At 39.0% G+C, this 20,504-nt stretch overlaps 1 protein-coding gene across 6 annotated transcripts in view; it reads right to left on the minus strand.

Annotated features, from left to right (window-relative positions):
* The window catches only part of LOC126354250 (inositol polyphosphate-5-phosphatase A), a 311,452-nt gene that overhangs the window by 154,783 nt on the left and 136,165 nt on the right, over nt 1–20,504 (minus strand). The window lies entirely within an intron of this gene.

Consider the following 20,504-nt stretch of genomic DNA (forward strand, 5'->3'; position numbering starts at 1 on the left):
GGGGGAACAGAAGAGCACAGAAGTGATGACAGATTTCACTTAGCACCTTCCCATGCAGCTGGAGCTCTTTGGGAACCTTACTGCTGGAGCACCCTTATATTATGTATTACCAGTAACCTGTATGCTCCAAGCTACTATTTGAAGTGTAGCAGAGAGTATTTTTTGTTACCATTTTCACTTACCCTCCCCTTTTCTGGTACAATTTTCAAATGGCACACATAAGAATAACATTCGGTAAATGTCTATTAAGAGCTCTGATTTATCTGATATTCCCTTTACGCCCATTTTGTGAGATGTATGCAGAATGGAGTAATATACTGGACTGAATTCTTCCCAGAAAATACACTCTGAATACAATCAGTAAATATCTCTGTAATGTATTGAGTCTCTCTTATGATTTACGCCATGGAAATTTCCTGAGCACCTCCAATGATGCTCAATAACAGAATGAACCTTTGATGAAAGAGACCACTCTTATTTGAATATTTTCAATTGCATCATTTCAGTTTCCTCCAATTGATCAACATTGTAAACACCCCAGACTGATAAGCAACAATCAACAATTAGTCAAACAAGTGTTTTGTGAGCCACTGTTTTTCTGGATGAATTATATTTCTCTAGGATTCTTCCAATAAATCTCAATCAGGTAGCTGCATTCCAACGAGAAATATTATGTGCTTATTCCACATCAGTTCACTCTGGGTGCAGACTCCTAGATATTTATGGTGGTTACATTTCCCAGTGATTGATCACCAATTGTGCAATTAAACAATATCACGTCTCTCTCTGTCTTAATAATGCTTTTCCGAGTGTTCTGTAGAGTTGCTGTCTCTCCGTAATATGCAAAAATTTCAACAACCAATCCTGCCATCTTTTTAAGCTACTGCATGTTTTGCTGTTATGTGTACTCGCTGGCTGAATTCCAGCCAGACTGAACCATTGTTTGTCTCACACTGCAATTGTATTTTGAATCCCGAATCCACAACACTCTTTGATGCTCTTATCTATTTCACAGCTTGCACAATTTTTTTTTAAGTCTCTCAATGTTTTCCAACTCTGATGTATGAGATAATAATTAATAATCAATACATTATGGGCCAGACCACAAACATTTTGTAAACTGAAACTTCTGTATCTGTTTATTAAATTTTCTGACAACTTTATTTCGATCAACTCCTCCATTATGCCAACCCAGAACCTTCATTTTTGCACCATGGTGCTGGTTTCATCATATTTCATTTCATGGTTATATTCAATGCAATGCTTGGCAACAGCTGATTGGCTTGGTTGCTTTAGTTGGGTTTGTCACTGTTGTTCCTTGTCTCTCTCCTCAACTGTTCTGATGGTCTGCCCCATGTGATATGTGCCACATTTGCATGGACTGTCATACAAATCTAGATTGCCCTGAACATAACAAAGAACACACTGAAATGAAGGAACTAGAATCCACCAGGTTGAAACAAACGTGTTTCTTTCAGCACATGGACAATGTGTGTGATGTGGTCACTTGGAGTGGAAAAGCGTGACGAGTTCCTGGAACATTTAATCTCTAAACATCATAATACCAAATTCATGACAGAACTTGAGAAAGAGTGCCAGCTATCGTTCTTCAATGTGTTAGTTAAGAGAAGGGACAGATCCCTGGATCACGGAGTATATAGAAAACATATGCATGCTGATCTCTATGTCCATGTCTTGAGCCATCATCATCTACAGGTATTACAAAGAAATTTGGTGCTGAAGACACTTGTCCATTGAGCTCCAACACTTTCAGACAAGGAGAGCCTCAACTGAAGAACTGTGACACCTATGAATAGTGTTCTGAAGGAATGGGTACTCAAATTATCAAACTGAACAGGTGATGCAGTCACAATCGAGAACATCTAAGAAAGAGGAGTCAAAATTGCTTATCTCCCTCATGACAGCTTAGTATCTGGAAAGAGCAGTAGACTCCTACAGAAACATGGCATCCAGAATATTTTACTCACTTCAACTAAAATAAAATGTGTTCTTTGTAATGTTAAAAAGCATTTACATCACCAAAAGTAGGTGTGTATTGCATTCAAGCATGTGTAACATGGGACAGACTATCAGAACAGCTATGGATAGATGCAAGGGACATGAACAACACATGACTAAAACAACCAAGCAAATCAGCTGCTGACAAGCTCTGCCTCGGAAAATATTGTGAAATGAATAGACGAGATGAGCATCGTGGTCCAAACACCATGTTTATGGGAGAATATAGTTAAGGAGTCAATAGAAACAAAGACATAATTTGGAAGAAAATTTATTGAACAACGACAGAGGGTTCAATTTAAACAATGCCTGTGGTCCAGCATTCAATATATTAAAATCCTGCTGGCCAACACATCCATTAGAGTTTGAAAATGATGAGAGAATTATTTTACACAGAATACCAGTGAGATCTCTGAAAAAGGTATCAAAGGGTACAATGGAAACTGGGAATCAAACCTGGCTATAAAAAGCAATGTAAGCCCAACAAAATTTCACATTCTGGATGGGGTGCAGGCAACGGTTAAACATAACAGAAAAATTTGCGGCAAATGAAGATGATGGCTGAGCCAATTGTCAAAATATTGAGCAGAAAATAAAAACAACAACTCACAACAACAACCAATAGCTCACTATTAATCAGTCACGATGAGAAAATCTGATAGCTCACAGTCTCTATATCTAACTACAAATTACATTTATTTCTGCTGAGGGTCATGTGTAGGTATCTATGTCAAGTGTTGATCTCCTCCATGTATCCCTGCCTTTTTCTTTAATTATCTGACATGCAGCTTTCCTTGCATACAACAGTTCCATCCATAAACTGCATCACAGGTCTTCAAACACTGTACACCATATCACTTACATGGGAATATTTTAAGCACCAGGGAGAAAAAGTAGCGAGGTGGTAGGGATGAAGGTTAGTGGCTCCCACCACTTACACAGCTTACCATACCATCCCAATGGATTGTTAATCAATTGAAAACGTGCTACTGAGTACAAACATATTTTCACAGTTTTGAAAGTCTGGTGGAAACACAATCTGTCTTTCGATGCCACTTTAACACAGCGTGGAACCAACCTGATCCATCAGATAATGTTTGTCAAATATGGAAAAGCAACCTTGTCTGAACTAGACTGATTAAAAAATGATGTTGGGGTATTTGAACTGTTTGGAGCCCTGAAAATATTGCAGCTGTTCAACAGGTAATTGTTAGAGTAATAAACAAACAAACTACAATTTCGATCACAATTTTTTATTTACCAACAACCAGTTTCAATCTGTGCTGCAGCTCATCTTCTGGCCTGGCTCTGAAACAGCACTTAGCAGCACCAGACTTGAAACGATTTGCAGGGCAGATCAAAACCAGTTGTGTGTAACTAATAAGTTGTGATCTGAATAGTGTGTTTATTTACAATATCAAAAGGGTCAAGATTCTCTGTCTTGTGACAGATGACAAACTGGTGAAAAGGATTCTCCAAGACCTTAGTTTTCAGCATGAGAAACTTCAGTTCGTGCAGCCTCTTAATTCAGGTGGCTATCAGCAATGAACCCAGTTTTACAAAAATCCACCCACATTTCTTGAGAAATATCATGTATAAATGAAAAGAGGCACTTCCATTTCTCTAGTTTTGTTAATACACAAAGGTTCAGGTACTGAAGAGGTAAAAATCCTTAGTTACTTCAGAAGAAGCCTCTACATGTTCAGAAAGCTATAGTGTGTTCCACAAATGACATAATGGACTGCCACTCCCCCCCAACACACACACACACACACACACACACACACACACACACACACACACACACACAGACACAGAAATGAGGATGGTAATACAGTGTATACAGCATTTGTTAATGGGAAGCAATACCTTGAATTGAGTCATAATTTTCTCACATCAAAACCTGCCCTTTTTGCAATGTATTATCTCATATTTTCCAACAAGTTGGGGCTGCAAGGAACAATACAAGACTCTCAATGAGAGCCTTTGTCCTGGGTTATGCTATTTCTCACAACATGGTTATACCTTTGCCCTTGCTCATTTGATGTAACTATCTGCAACCTTTTTTTTATGGGAGTGCCTAACGAAAAGTGCGTTCTCATCTGATGCACCAGCAACAATCCAAGCTCTCAAACAACATATTGTGAACAACCTGCAATATCACCTGTCAATGTGCTGCGAAAGGTCATGATACATTTCCTGATCAGACTTAAACAATCCCTTAACATGGTGGCAGATATTTGGGTTAAGGAAAATAATATTCTTTTATTCTGTGTATATTTTTTGTTGAATGTCTTACACAATCTCTAAAAAATTGTAAAAATGACATCTTATAATATCTAAAGCTGCTGTTCAATTCATTCTTCATTGTGTGACTGGTTTCTGTCCAAGGCCATTATCCAGCACAATAAAGAATAAATTGAAGAGCAGCTTAGGGGGTTACAGGATGTAATTTCTACAATATCTCATAATTATTATTGTACTTTTAATTTGTATGTTATAACCTATTAAAATAATTTTTCAACAACTAATTACTTTTTGCAATCTTCCCATTTCTTTCGCAGATCTTATAATACAGCAAACAAAAGTATCTTATAACACTTCCTATGAATGTTGCTGATGATTTTTCCTCAACAAGAATAAAGTGTTAAGCTCTACCTGCTAGGGAAAAACTGTCTATGGCTATTCAGCTTAACTGACAATTTAGTTATCAGTCTGATGTAGAGTAGTGGATGGTAACAAAGTTGGTCCTCTCAGTGTTATCTTGTTTTCTGGTGAACATCTTACAAACAGTAGGAAATAAAAAAGTTTACAGTGAGATCAGTGACAAGGATATAAATTATAAGGCAAATAAAGTGGTTGTAGTTGGAAAAAGCTTGTGACTACATTGTGCTGGCTGTGCAAACATTGAATAGCTGCTTTGGATGATGTGGAGAAGAGGACAGTGCATAGAGTAGTTCTCATTTCGCCGACTGTTTTCAGACAGTCACAGCACTTGTGGAGAAATTTGTTGATGCATTCCAAATCAGAATTTGGAAAGTTGTGGTAAGATCTTATGGGACCAAACTTCTGAGGTCATTGGTCCCTAAGTGTACACATTACTTAATCTAATTTACACAAAGGACAACACACACACACACACACACACACACACACACACACACACGGACGGAGGTGGACTTGAACCTCCAAAGTGAAATGACAATGGCGAGTGCATGTACAACGTTCACGGCATTTACTGGTTATTTTCCTGCCGTCCTGGCATGGTGTACCTCTGTCTCCCCCCCCCCCCCCCCCCCTCCAACTCAGCAACCTAAGTGGCTTTGCTAATTAATTATTAAACAGTCCTATATTTTAATGTTACTGCTTCACTTTCAGCAAATAATAAGAAACTACTAATTTAAAAAAGTATGAGTTTTGGTCAATTTTTACTGAGGTGTGGCTTGCTGTTACCTGCTAAGCATAAGAGTTTTCCGTCAGTATTAAATTTTTGTTTTTTCACTTCACATTATATTAAAAATTAAATTAGCACAGAGTGTTTCAGCAACCTGCACCTGCTGCTTATCTTATACTAATACATTACACCAGCATGATATTCACACATCTGCATCTTCTGATTAACTAGTGGCTGTGAGTTTTGAACAGACCAGGGTAGCCAAGAGCGCTAACGTGCTGCTTCCTGGACTCGGGTAGGCACACTGGCCCTGGATCGAATCTGCCCGGTGGATTAATGGTGAGGGCCGATGTGCCGGCCAGCCTGGATGTGGTTTTTAGGCGGTTTTCCCACAGCCAGCTAGGTGAATACCAGGTTGGTCCCCATGTTTCGCCTCAGTTACATGGCTCGCAGACACCGGAACACATTTGCACTATTCCACGGATTACACTCGACGCAGACAGTTGGGGTATACTAATTACGTCCCAGGGGGTATGGGGTGGTGGCAGAAAGGGCATCCGGCCACCCCTTATCCATTAACATGCCAAATCCGGTTAACGATGGCTGACCCTGCATAACTGTGGGACAAGGCTCAAGCGATAGAATGTGAGAGTTTTGAACACAAAGGAAAAATGCATTTCTGTATTTACAATGACCAGTCGGAACATTATGAACAGCACTGTGTTAGTGTATGGATCCCTCCTGACACAAAAGGCATGCTTCATTTATTTTGTGCTGTGTAAGTCCTTAGTATATGGTACAACCTGCCAACACAGAGGTCGGACAATTACTATCGATTACAAGAAAAGCAAATGGCTTGTGACGTCTGAGCTAATACTTTGCAACATCTCACAACATACAACAGGCTTAATAGCTACCAAATGTGCATGCCAACAAGTCAATTGGAATTCATTAACATGCTCATCAAACTGCTGAAGCAATGTTCTTGCTATCTTGTATAGACAAGATCTATACTCAATAGGAAAGACATCATCCATACACAGAAGTAAATTTTTAGCAATAATTTTGGCACAGTCCATGGGACTTTCTAAAACAACATTTCCCAGGAAACCTCACCCAAAATTTCTCCTTACAATAATATTCTTATGTTAGAATATGTGCATCCTGTGGTACAGATGTCAAAAAGGCATTCTGTTGGTGGCTGGTATAGCAGCACATGATTATCAATGTGCTGTAACATGAAGCATGATTCATTTAATGAAACAAGTCATTTCCACTGTTCCAAGTCAAGTTACGATGTTCCACATGCCCACTACAGCTTCAACTAATTACGGTGCATGTGTCAGTTGCTAGGGATCCTCCATTTGTAAAATTCTTTTGCCTTCCCCTGGTATCTTACTCCATTTTTAGAAGTGTTACAGACTGACAGTGACTACTCTGGTTTACAAAGCAGATAAGCCTCTGACTTTCACTACCTTGGAGGATGTTATGGATGCCGAATGTCCTGTGGTTTGACAATCATTCACCTACTTGTAAGAAGCACCATAAATGGCAGCAAGTGTATATCTGACAAGGTTCACATATTCTGTAATTATTATCTGCAGATGGGAGGCTTACACCATTTGGTACTGTTGCAAAGTCACGAAAATCACACATTTTCTGCAATATCTCCACGTGGAGTCAACAAATGATTGTACTCTACTCTCAGAACCTGCCATACATTTTGCTACATCATCACATTTCCTTTGTTAGACACACGTAAACTGATTCACATGATAGAGGAATAATCATACTGAAATCATTGTTTTGCTTTTTGTGAGTTACACCCAGGCACTGCATTTCAAATTACGCTATGTGTAGAGACCTCACATACAGAGTCACAGTCTTAACTTCATGCTATATTCCTGGACTACCAACTATGGGAAAAACAGAACAGCAAAGAATACCTGATAGCATACCGTACACAAAAAGAAGGCTCCCGGATTTGGATACCGCTCTATGACAGATATTTGCAAAAACATTATGTTAGCAACAATCTCGAGGCGGTGGTTACGTCTCTCTGCGGTTTCCTTTTTCCATGAGATGCTAGTCCAGCAGCTTAATGGAAGAGTATCTGTGCAGTGTTGAACCAACAAGAGAAACATGGGACAAGTCGAAACTGAATAGCTCTTGATGTGAGGAGAGACAGCGTAAGTGGTCATACTTTGCACCTGAAAATCAAGGCTTCTAGGTTCGAGTCCTAGCTCAGCACATTGTCTTGACTTGTCACAAAATGCAGAATGATCTGGCAGTCCAATGTATGTGAATCATCATGAACCTGAGTGCATCAAAATTGAGGTATCATGTTGTTGTTTTCGTTGTGGTCTTCAGTCCTGAGACTGGTTTGATGCAGCTCTCCATGCTACTCTATACTGTGCAAGCTGCTTCATCTTCCAGTACCCATTGCAACCCACATCCTTCTGAATCTGCTTAGTGTAGTCATCTCTTGGTCTCCCTCTACGATTTTTACCCTCCACGCTGCCCTCCAATACTACATTGGTGATCCCTTGATGCCTCAGAACATGTCCTAGCAACCGATCCCTTCTTCTGGTCAAGTTGTGCCACAAACTTCTCTTCTCCCCAATCCGATTCAATACTTCCTCATTAGTTATGTGATCTACCCATCTAATCTTCAGCATTCTTCTGTAGCACCACATTTCGAAAGCTTCTATTCTCTTCTTGTCCAAACTAGTTATCGTCCATGTTTCACTTCCATACATGGCTACACTCCATACAAATACTTTCAGAGACAACTTCCTGACACTTAAATCTATACTCGATGTTTACAAATTTCTTCAGAAACGCTTTCCTTGCCATTGCCAGTCTACATTTTATATCCTCTCTACTTCAAGCATCATCAGTTATTTTGCTCCCAAAATAACAAAACTCCTTTATTACTTTAAGTGTCTCATTTCCTAATCTAATTCCCTCAGCATCATCCGACTTAATTCGACTACATTCCATTATCCTCGTTTTGCTTTTGTTGATGTTCATCTTATATCCTCCATTCAAGACACTATCCATACCATTCAACTGCTCTTCCAAGTCCTTTGCTGTCTCTGACAGAATTACAATGTCATCGGCGAACCTCAAAATTTTTATTTCTTCTTCATGGATTTTAATACCTACTCTAAATTTTTCTTTTGTTTCCTTTACTGCTTGCTCAATATACAGATTGAATAACATCGGGGAGAGACTACAACCCTGTCTCACTCCCTTCCCAACCACTGCTTCCCTTTCATGTCCCTCGACTCTCATAACTGCCATTTGGTTTCCGTACAAATTGTAAATAGCCTTTCGCTCCCTGTATTTTACCCCTGCCACCTTCAGAATTTGAGAGAGAGTATTCCAGTCAACATTGTCAAAAGCTTTCTCTAAGTCTATAAATGCTAGAAAAGTAGGTTTGCCCTTCCTTAATCTAGCTTCTAAGATAAGTCGTAGGGTCAGTATTGCCTAACGTGCTCCAACATTTCTACGGAATCCAAACTGATCTTCCCCGAGGTCGGCTTCTACTAGTTCTTCCATTTGTCTGTAAAGAATTCGCGTTAGTATTTTGCACCTCTGACTTATTAAATTGATAGTTCTGTAATTTTCACATCTCAACACCTGTTTTCTTTGGGATTGGAATTATTATATTCTTCTTGAAGTCTGAGGGTATTTCGTCTGTCTCATACATCTTGCTCACCAGATGGTAGAGTTTTGTCAGGACTGGCTCTCCCAAGGCCGTCAGTAGTTCCAATGGAATGTTGTCTACTCCAGGGGCCTTGTTTCAACTCAGGTCTTTCAGTGCAGAGGTATCATCACAGGTTCAAAAAATTGCATGCTTCAAAAGACCTAAATTAAATTATAAAGGTAATACAGGTTATGCAATTGTAATTAAGCTTAATCAGTTCCTCATTAGGGAGAAGTAAATGAGATGTGCATTGGCTGCACACTGCATATGAAAGGCATGGTTCACTACATACAAAAGGCATGGTTTCCAGGTTTGAGACCAAGTCTCGCACACAGTTTCAATTTCTTACAAATATGTGGAATGATCACAGTGTTTTGATATTCAATGTACTTGCAGTGCCTTGATCCTGAGAGCACGAAGATCTTGTTTGCATGCTGAATTCATGAAGTAGAAATTGTATGGGTATAACACCAATTACAATTAGAGTTAAGTTACAAGTATTGCACATTTACCAGTATGACACACAGGCAAAATAATGATCTTGCATAGATATGAAGCACAGCAAGTGCACTGCCCTCCACAAATATTATTATTTACCCCAAGAAGAATTTTGGTGCCAATTTACTTCTGGAAGATGGTAAGAAAATTTATGACACTAGTGCTAATGAAGTCAATAAGTCAAACAAAAACATTCTATTTACGCAGAGCATGAAAGTGAAACAAGCATTAGACTGTTGAGCTTCAACAGGACAAAAAATAAAAATCAACAACTACATAAACAGCCGTTTGGAACACCACCTGACATTCAACAACACATGATTACAGAAATAGCAGCTGCTAATGATTACTGGGAGAAACACACATGTCAACTTCATAAGAAAATACTGTAATAATACTATAAAAAGCCAACTGCTTGTGTATCTTATGTAGGAAAATACTATCAGTAGACTGTAAATACATGCAACAACCATAATGTAACAACCTATCCACATTAAAAGGCTACACAAAGGAGACATAGAAACAGACAAGTGCATACATTGCTCTCAAAATCTGGTAAATAGGTTACACAGGGAGACAGTTTTCACATATTATGTACACAGCATCTTCATGTGTATCAACTGAACAGCCATGCAGTCAGTAATTGCCACAAACATAAAACAAACATGCTATCCACTGACCAGCACAGATAGTGATATGAAGCTCCTACCTAAAATTAGCCAAAACCATAACATTAGTTTGATAATATCAAAACTCCAATTAATACTTCTATAAATGATCATGGGATGCAAACTGAGAAACAGAGCATTGTTTAAAAAATCTGTAAGTCAAAGATGCAGTGTTAAAATGCTGTGCAGTGCTCCGAGTTTGAAACACAATAAACACAGCATTAAACAGAAACATTTGTAGAATGCCTTTTACTTTTGCTTGTAGTTGTGTGTCCAATATGTGTAAATAATATATGTACTACTAAGTAAAGTTTGTTAACAATGTGCAGAATGATACAAATATCATCCACAATGAAAACATTATGCTCTCAAACAGCAACCAAAATTAACTGTAAATGAGCAACAGCGACAAGTTGACACCATGCTCAATTGGAACTTGAACTTGCATCATCAGAGCATGCCTTTTAAATTTTCAGCTTGCTACTAGTGCTTCTCTGTATTTCCCATAACTGGTGGCAAGCTAAAGCTTTGAAATGGTAAATGAGACAGAATTTGATATACAGAACATATTACTGTGTACCACCTGTGTAAAAGGGAAAGAATCCCAGTTCGGGTCCAGCTCACAATTTTAAATTGTGACATATGTTCATCACAACATACACTCTGCAACTCTGCTAAATATTAGAAATACGTACTTTTAATGACCTCATATATTGCGATGTGGAAATTCCATCACAACGCAAAATTAGAATAGGACAAAATTTGTCATGTGCAAGCAGTCAGTAAATAATAAATGCTAAAGCAAACTGTATTTATATATCATGAGCCACAAAAAAAAGTACTGCAAATAATGTCCATTCTCACAATTAATAAAATAAAATAAACTTGGACATGCTGAAGTAACATTTACAGTTATATTTATCTGCACATATTCCTTCCATGCTAATTATATTGTTTTCTCCACTTCTTACAGATAATGCACGACAACACTACCCTACCAAATTTATATTGTTTCGTTTCTTTTATATCATCAACTGGTGAATCACATTTATTCTGTTCATTCTCATATGCAGCTTCTATTGGTCCTCTTGTTATCCTCATCAAATTTTCCAGTCAAACAAATGTGTTTATTAATTGTCTGCTCACATACAAGTTTGAAAAATGGAGAGACAAAATGATGATAACATGGAAAGGATAGACTGTTGCCGAATAAACAATGCTAGAAGATGACCTACGCCTCAGTGTCTGGAAACAGTGGTGATGTGCGAGTTGCGTGAATGTGTGAGAGATTTCTACTTCTGAATAAAGACTGACTGAAAGCTGAAATACTTCTGCCATTCCTTTTTGCTGAGCCTGTCTGCAACTCAATACCACCTGTGTGATGAGTAGCAATCTATTATTTCCATATTGTTGAGCACAATTTCATTCATTTATGTTTTGTCTGTCCCATTAAGAAAGAGAACCTTTAGGGATGTGGTACAAATCAAAGCATTCATTTATTACACCCACAACAACTGGTGACAGACATGATGTTAGACAGTCACTGACATCCCCTATCATGCCACATCATGCTAAGTAATCACCATCCACATCAATCATGTCATACATCTTTTGAGTCCTTATCACCACAACTCCATGGTGTCAAAGCTACCAACTGCACACGAGTCTAAAGGCACAATAACCAATTGTGTGACAGTAAAACCGCTATTGTTTTGGCAACAAAATCCTGTCGAGTGTTTTGCACAGCTAGAAAGCCAACTTGTGTTAGTGCACGAAACTGCAGGTGACACAAAGTATCGTTACATTGTTGCAGCACTCAACAATCATATGGCCATGGAAGTGCAAGACATCCTGGTGTCACCACCCAGCACTATTCGCTACACAACTATCAAGAACATCCTGATTACTCGTCTCCCGGAATCCAAGACAAGGAAATCTGAGAAGCTACTCCACACAAAAGGGCTAAGAAACTGCACTTCATTGCAGCTACTACACCACCTGTGATGTTAGCAAGCAATGCTGTCAATGACGACATCCTGTAGAGTAATTGATTACTGTGCCTGCCGCATAACACACAGAAGTTATTAACAGCGTGAGCTGGGTATATTTACATGCTTGTGTAAACTATGGACCACATAGCGAAGATGTATCCATCTGCATGCGTAGACACAGTTTACTCACACCCTCAAGCAAATATCATCACCCCTTTGCAAATGCAGATCACGGAGCTCACAGCTCAAGCTGCAGCTTTATGAACTCAGAGTACCAGTCAGTAACCCTGTCACTGCCACCCCCACCCTCCTTCCCTGGGAAAATGTAGCCGCTCACCCTCATCAGAAAGTCTTCTGGCACCACTGACAGTTTGGCTCTGAGATGCAGAACTGCAGTCCACCACGCAAGAAGGCAAACTCGACAGGAATTCAATGATGTTGGCCACTGGCTATTCAGATGGCTGCTGTTGACTGTTCACACGAGAGTATCCTACGAAGCTACAGCTCCTGGCAGAAACGGGTGCTGATTTATCAGTTTATCATCTGCTCATATGGTACACTGCAACTGTGATGACTGTCACTTTTTCCCTGCCAGTGGTTTCACAATATTAACACATAGTTGATACACGTTAACACTAAACTTAGGCCTGCAGAGTAAATTTGAGTGGCAGTTCATTGTAGTAGACACAACATGCCCCATACTCAGAGCTGATTTCGTATCATCCGTGGACTCCTGCATGACCTCTGCCATAGGTGCCTCTTTGATACCACAACCATTTAAGTAATTTAAGGGCAAGTGAATCACATGGATGACATTGCAGTGCGGGTGATAACCAGTGACTCTCCGTTCACAGAGCTCCTCATGCACAACTCGATACCACACAATAGACGCCCTCTCTAGCACATGTACAGCACTTTATAGTACACCATGTCATATTTGACCAAACTGCCTGCTGCCTGACACCAGAGAAACTAAAAGCAACAAAGCACAAATCCTCATTGACACTCACACAGGGAACCTACCACCCTTCGAGCAATAGTCTGTCATCTCCACTGCATGTGCTCCCAAAGAAAAATGGATTGTACCCATGAGGAGATTACAGACAGCTCAATGCCAGAACCATCCCTGACTGGTACCTGACACTGCGCATTGAAGATTTTGTATTCAACATAAATGGCAAGTGCATTTTTACAACATTGGATTATGTACGTGTGTTTTACCCAATACCTGCAACCAGACGATATTACTAACACCGCCATCTGCACACCATTTGGACACTTTGAATTCACTAGAATGTCTTTTGTATTTCGTAATGGTGCCCAAACATCTCAATGATTCATGGATGAGGTTAGACATAACCTACATTTTTATTATGTGTACACTGATGACATTCTGGTTATGTCAAGCTCTGAGGCAGAACACATGTTGCACTTGTAGCAAATTTTCAGTTGTGTTTGTACACACAATCTGCTTGTCAACCCACCAAAGTGCATTTTCGGAGAAGCTGAAGTTCAATTCTTACGCTACACTATCAATGCTCAAGATATACGGCCGCCACCAGCCTATGACAGGTACAGAACTATGACAATTTCTTGGTGTCACCAATTTCCATCATTGTTTTGTTCACAGCCATGCCCTCCTGGCTCTACCACTGAATGAATTCAAGTATGGTCTACTGAGACCAAAGGACAAACTGCTACGGAACACAGAAGCTATGTTATCACTTCCAGAAGCACCTATTGCCCTAATGGTCAATTTTATTTATTGAATATTTTTAATTTCATTTCCTGTTCCATAGATTCTGGTAATGAGTGAATCACAAGGATATGGAATGTGTCAGATTCTACATAGTTCAAATATAACTTGTATAAATACAATAAAAAATACAATGTAAATAAAAATCAACTGAATGACAGCACAATCAATTAACAGAAAATTTTGTTTCACATGTTAAGGATGAGTAATATATTTATGATATGGAATGTGTCAGATTGTACACAGTTGAAATATATGTTGCATAAATGCAATAAAATATACAATGTAAATAAGGTATCAGCTAAACAACAGCACGTTTAGTTAACAGAACATTTTTGTTTCACATATTAAGGATGTGTAATATATACAGGAGTCAAGATAAACTAAATATTCCAAAGGAAATACAGGAATACCAATAAATAATTGTCATATGCATATGATAGTACTCAAAATTCATTATGATAATTTTACAACACTTACAGATTTAGTGATTATATACATTTTCTTTCACATATTCATCAACTGCATAAAAAGATTTCTCTAACACGTATGCCATGAGAGGCATTTGATGTGTGATGGGAGAGCATTAAACAGCTTAATGCTGGAGTAATAAGCTGCTTTTTGAACCATAGTGAGGCTTTTCAGTTCAATGTGCAGACTGTTATTGGCTGTTGTGTTATAGTCATGAAATTGGGTGTTATCTTTGTAGATAGAAGGGTTTTCACAGACAAAGGTCAACAAGGAAAAGGTATATTGTGAGGAGGTGGTAAGGATCCCCATCTTCCGAAACAAGCACCTGAAGGAGTGCCTGTGATGGATACCACTCATTCTAAATTTTTTTTTGTGCAGTGAAAATTTTCTTTGCGAGAGGTTGGTTCCCTCAGAATATAATAGCATATGACATTAACGAATGAAAATAACTGAAGTATGAAGCCGTACAGGTGTCTGCTTCAGCCATTGAAGCAATAACCCGTAGTGCAAATATTGCTGAGGTAAGTGTTTTATAAAGATGAAGAATGTGTTCTGAGCAGTTACATTTGCTGTCTATACAAGCACCCAGGAATTTTGTAACCTCAGCTTTTTGTATTTCTTGATCTCTGCACTTAATGTTAATTTCTTCCAAATTTCTTTGTGAAGTATGGAATCTCATATAAAGGGTTTTATCTGTATTGAGTGAGAGACCATTTGAAGAAAATCAGTTTACTACAATCTTTGAAACTTTACTCGTAGTTTGCTCAAGATTGTTGTCTGTAAAATCGTAAATTAGCATTGTAGTGTCATCTGCAAAAGAGTAAATTTACTGTTTGAATCAGAACAAAGTGGAAGATCATTAATGAAGATGAGAAATAGCAGTGGACTCAAAACAGCGCCTTGTGGCACTCCACAACTTACTAAGCCCCACTCACATGAAGCGGGTTCTCTGGATGAGCCACTCAGCATTACAGTCTGCTTTCGGTCCTTTAGCAATGATTGGTGCCACGAACCAACGGTTCCAAACAAACCATAATATTCTGCCTTTTTCAAAAGGATTAGATGGTTTACACAATCAAAGGCATTTGAGAGGTCACAAAAAATACCTACTGGAGGCATTTTTTTGTTCATGGCTTCCAGAACTTGGTTGGAGAAACACAATACTGCTTGTTCTGTAGAAAGACCAGCACAAAATTAAAACTGACTTTTGTTTAGGATATTGTGGAAGCTAAGATGATTGACAATCATCCTGTGCACGAGTTTTTCAAGAATTTCTGAAAAAATGGTTAAGAGGGAGATTGGGCAATAGTTTGTAACATTGTTTTTCTCACCTTTTTTAAAGAGTGGTATCACTACAGTTAGTTTTAGCCTGTCGGGACTATTCCTTTTTGCAGAGATGTATTGATAATGTTGCCCAAGACTGAACTTATACATTTATAGCAATATTTGGCTATTTTACAGGAAATATTGTCCACACCAACAGAATTTTATTTTTTTAATAAGGTAATAATTCTTTCAATCTCTTTTACTGTAACATGACATAAGGATAATTGTGGAGGTCTATTACTAATAGCTTTCTGTAGAAGAGCCAATGACTCGTCCACAGAACCTTTACATCCTGTCTTCTCTGCTGCTGACAAAAAGTGCCTGTTGAAGATTTCTGCAATCATTTCAGGTTTCTTCACATTATTGGTACCTTGTTTAATTTCAATGGGTGCTGCCAGTTTCCCCGCTTTATTACATTCCAAAATTTTTTTATCTTGTTGTCAAACTTATCAATTTCAGACTTAATGCACATATGTTTTGACTTATTTATTAGCTTATTTAGGAGGGTACAGTAATTCTTTGGATCATTACAAGTTCTGAGGAAATAATACAGCATCTGCAGGATGTTTTTATTCCTACAGTGATCCATGACTTATTGACAGTGCCTACATGACTGTTTCTAATTATTTTTTTGGGAAATGTGGCTTCAGAGATAGACAAAAATTAGTTCAGGAGAATATTATTTTTGTTCACATCTGTTTCACTGAAAACTGGAGTCTAGTCTGTCTCCTGCAGGCTGGTGTTGAAATTTTGTAGGGTTTCATCACTTATGTGTCTGCCACTGCAATTGGTGCTGCACTGAAACAGCAACTAGGCGAACACTGGCAGCCCTTGGCTTCTTTCAGTTGAAAGTTATCACTTTCATAGTGGAACTGGTTTACATATGACTGAGCTGTACACTGGATACTCCTCCATTAAGAAGTTTTGCCACATGTTACAGGGACAACAGTTTAATCCAGTCACAGATCAGAAACCACTGATGTCTGCTTTCTGCCAGTGTCCAGAGAAAGGATCAACACATCAGCTGTGCCATATAGACTATATCAGACAGTTCACCACTTGCATAGTCCAAGTTGAGAGAGACATCTGCTGTGCCAGCAGACACACTCTTGGATTGAAACAATCACTGACACTGTTGATTTCAAAGCTCTTGCTGCAGTGCAACAAGCAGACAGTGAGCTGCAAGACTTTTTGGAGCAACTGTCAGATCTATAACTCCCGAATGTTACAATACTATCATTAAATGAACTGCTGTACTGTGATGTCACAACTACCAAACTGCAACCATTTGTGACCAGCTGCATCCTGCAGTCATTCTTCACCTTGATAAATGCCAATTCAGCTCACTATTCCATGGCAGCTTGTTCTTTAGCCTCAGTGCACCACGTAAGAAATTCAATGTTACAACCAGGAGGGCGTAGTTGTGAATGAAACGACAATAGTAATTAGTGATGCCAAAAAATTGTCATGTGCTCAAAGATGAGTGAAAATCTGCCATACGTGTGACAGGTGTTTCGTCTTACATTGACATGACCGAGACAACATGGATGTACACGTAATAAAAATCTCTTCCACGAATCGCTGAAACATGAGTGCAGCATTACAAAGTCCAAAAGGCATTCTAATGAATTCAAACAGTCCGAATAGCGTGCAGATGGCAGTCTTAGCAATGTTGTCTGGTGCTGCAGGTATTTGGTAAAACACATGCACTAAATCCTATGTGGTAAAAATGCATTTATCATTGATGTTGAAACTGAAATCTTCAGTATGCAACATCAGATACTGGTCAGGATGGTTCTTGTCTCAAGCTGTCAGTAACCTCCACATGGGCACAATCCATTGTTTTGGGACCACATACAGTGGAGACACCCAACTGCTGGGCAACTGGAAGCACCTTCCCGTTTGAGCATGAACTGGAATTCATGCTTTGCCTCTTTCAGTTTAACTAGTGCCAGGTGACAGGTGGTGCAGCTGAGCATGAAATGGTGGTTCTAGTGTGGTTAATATACAGTGTACTGCTGGATGCTGCACAGGTGCTGGTGTAGGTGTCTAGCGTGTGATCTCCAGTAACTGCTTCAGAAGCTCTACGAATGGTGAGTCACTGGTTATCATCTGCACTGCAGTGTCATCCACATAATTTACTCGACCTTGGTTACCATGTTAGTAGTGATATCAAGTTGGTGCTGATGATGGTGATCAGGCAGGAGTCCAAAGAAAAATAAGAAGTGTCCTCCGAATATGGAGCACTTTACGTCTGCTACGATGAACTGCCACCCAAATTTGCATTGCAGGCTAAGTTTAGCATTAAAGTGATTAGACCATATATTGAGATCGTGGAATCATTGGCTGCGAAAAGGTGGCAATACTCACACTTGTGGTGTGGTAGACAGGCGGACGGACAGATAAACTGACATGTATCTACCAGTAACTGTAGTTCTGTATTATAGTCTATCATGAACAGTCAACTGCAGTTCTGCACCTCAGAGCCAAATTGTCAGTGGTACTAACACACACTTGCTGATGGAGGTGAGCAGCTGTGCTTTCCTGGTGGGCAGTGGTGACAGGATTGGCAGCTGGTACTCTTGAGTTCATAAGGTAGAAACTTGTACGGCACGCTCAGAGATCTGAGCTTGTAATGGAGTGAGGGTATTATCTGCCCGAGGCTGTGGGTAAACTGTGGTGATGCACACAGATGGTAACATACCTGCTATGCAATCTGCAGTTTGTGCAAGTTTGTCAATATCACCAGCACACACTGTTAATATCTTCTGTGTATCATATGGCAGGTGTGATAATTAAATATTCTGCAGGATGTCTTCATTAACAACATTGCTTCCTAATACAAAGGCAGTGCAGTAGCTGTGACAGAGTATGATCCCCCAGTTTTTTGTTGCAGAGTAGCTTCTCCTGTCTTCACCTTGGAATGTGAGAGGTGGGTATAAGGGCATTCTTGATGGTTGAGTAGAGATAAGTGCAGAATATCTTGCACCTCTGAGGCCATATCTTAGTTGAGCCCTTTGTGTCGTCTGCAGTTACAAATTGGGTTTATAACTTCGTGAACCATAGGATAGGATTCTGTTGCCAAAATGGTGGCGGTTTGTGTGGTTGGTTACTGTCCCTGTAGGCACATGTGCAGCTGGTAGTGGGTCTGACATCACGGAGTTATGCTAACAAGAAAGAGAAAGATGTGAGACACAGTTGATGCTCATTTGATGCATTTTTAAAAAGAGAATCTAAAAACAGAATAATTACAAAGCACATAGCAAATGTAAATCAAAGAGAGACTGTGACAAAGACAATCGTGCAAGGAGTACTCACTTGGGTGTGTAGTACTACACTTCAAAGTGATGATGCACTTCAGCATATATATCTAGAATGTTTTCCTGCTAAGAAACAGGTTTGTGGTGGTGCAAGAGCTGCAGTGTACAGCTTCCACAAATGTGTGTACAATCATGGCTGCTTTTATGTGCAGGCTATCTAGGCTGTAGGCTAGGGGGCCATGCCACAACAATTTAAAATGAAAAGAGTCTATGTTGTAATACTGTTTTGTGGGCCCTCTTATAATCATAAAATATGCAGATGTGATTATTTTGTATGGGATTATTGAGTTAAATTTTTCAATTGGGAGCTGATGTGAATTAAGTTAACATTCACCTCTCAAACTTCTGGTTTGTTTCTGACAAACTCCCAGTAGCAGTCAGGGAAAAAAATCTGATTTATGCATGAAAATGGCATTCAACTTATTTGTTGTTTTATATAAAAATATAATTGTTCATAGCAATTTTAGACTATTGTGTACTATCTATTAATGATTTCAATTTTTTTAATTTTTTTTAAATTTCATAGGCCGAGTGCAGAGTCTCTCTCTCTCTCTCTCTCTCTCTCTCTCTCTCTCTCTCTCTCTCTCTCTCTCTCTCTCTCTCTCTCTCTCCAGTTTACCAACAGACTATATCAGCCACCCGCAAAAGTAGAATGCAGTCTCTAGAATTATGAAAAGTATTACAATATGGCACCATGTAATTTACATATTTACTGGGCAGCATAGCAAAAAAAAGGCATTTTCAATGGAGAAAGTATATGAGCACTTAGAGCTATTGGGAGGTTTATTATTTTAAAGTTTGTGTGAGCCATCAACTGCACTCCAAGGCAGATTTGAGATTGTAGCTTTGAGTTCTGTTCCAGTCATAATTTCTAAGATTTGGATTTATCCAAATATTTTATATATTAGTACTCATTTGTTATGTTTTTTTTTAAAAAAAATAAATAACCATTCAATAACATAACACTTCAGTTGTTATTGTGCACCTGAAAAAAAAACACACCCTTTTGTAGCCAGGGTCATTAATTTATGCTTCTGTGGTGGGGCTCCTTTTGGGATGGCTAGTTTCAATTCTGATTGTGAACTTGTCATCAGTATTAGTTGATTGGCAAGGGAAGAACAAATAGTGAAATTAAATCACTTTACTTAGTGCTAAGGCCCTGGGTCGATTACAAATCTGTCCACAGTGTCTTGCATAGTGAGGGCTTGTGACATTGTTTTTGGTCAACCTTACATCAGATGGGGACACTAATTTCAGCAGCCTAACTACCACTATTCAAGAGGAGTAGGATATGTGCTGTCACTAAGTTTCACTTTCTACCTTCTGCCATTATCATCAACAATAAAACT

This window comes from Schistocerca gregaria, chromosome 3 (genome assembly GCF_023897955.1).
Source record: "Schistocerca gregaria isolate iqSchGreg1 chromosome 3, iqSchGreg1.2, whole genome shotgun sequence".
In the NCBI taxonomy this organism is placed as follows: domain Eukaryota; kingdom Metazoa; phylum Arthropoda; class Insecta; order Orthoptera; family Acrididae; genus Schistocerca; species Schistocerca gregaria.